Raw genomic sequence first — 1,289 nt, 5'->3', positions numbered from 1 at the left:
TGTACCATGTACCACAAATTGAACAAAAAAGAATAATATAATATAATTATTTTAGAAGACTAGAGTATTTTTCCTTTCAAATAAATTGTGTTGTTTGGAATTTTTAATGGGAGTTTTAATTATGTCTTAATAATTGAATATTTTTTTTATTTGTGAGAGTTTTATATATTATCACAAAAAAATGTTGTAAAGATTTTCAAAAACGAACCTTTACTAAAATTCTCACACAAATAAATATAAATAATTACTAGTTTAAGCATGGAATCATCATGTGTTCAATTTTTATTTTCCTTCTTTAAGGTGAAAAAAAGAAAAATTAACATTGTGATAGATACTACTTTTTTACTGTAAGTAGAATTTATTACGATACTAGAATTGAGATCTAATAATAGGCTTAGAAAAAATATAAGAGAACAATATTTTTTTAACAATTCAAATAATAGGTTAAAAAAAAGTTAATTTTAATTTTAAAAATTAAATTAATTAGATATTATTCTCTTTTTGAATTTGACTTTCAATAAATATATAATAAGACGAGAAGACACCATCTCCAACTCAAAAACTTAAGATATTAAATTAATGAATTTCTTATCTTATAAATTCCTCACTCTTCTTTACTTCTTTTGATGTGGGACTAACTTCATACACTTTTCACACTTGTATCATTAACATTACTATGCATGAGTCTTCCAACATGAATATATAATTGCATTCATAAAGTCTTGAATTCGGTCTCTTATTTAGCTCATCATTCCAGCTAATCCTATGGTGATTAAATACTAATATATCTATGTGAACTTAGTTGAAGGGAAGAAGAGATATCTGAGGTCTGAGATTAGAGAGAACTCATAATCTTGTGTTGCAAGAAAGGCAGAGTATTATATTAATCATGCATTTCTTTGTATTATGTACATGATTCTCGTCCAAAAGAGTGTAATCATAATCCCTTAATTCACTTAAAACCAAAAACTATAAACCAACAGAATTTTCTAATATTTATAACTTCTGATTACATTAATTAATACCATTCCAACACACGTAAAAAAAAAAAATATTACTATTTAAAAATAAATAGAAAATATGATGCAATTTTTTTTTAAATTATGGAGATACTACATTTAATCAAGACTCAAGAGCAAGTCCGAAGAGTCACCAAAAAAAAAGAGCAAGTCCGAAATAAAAAACTATATAATTAAAAAACAAAGGTACAGTATTTTTTATTTTATAAAAGGCTTGATTGTACAACTTTGACATGTTTAATTATTTTATTATAAATATTTTGATTATTT

The sequence above is a fragment of the Arachis ipaensis genome, chromosome B09, assembly GCF_000816755.2.
Source record: "Arachis ipaensis cultivar K30076 chromosome B09, Araip1.1, whole genome shotgun sequence".
Classification (NCBI taxonomy): Eukaryota; Viridiplantae; Streptophyta; class Magnoliopsida; order Fabales; family Fabaceae; genus Arachis; species Arachis ipaensis.
The sequence above is the reverse complement of the archived record's forward strand: the minus strand, read 5'-3'. Positions refer to the sequence as shown.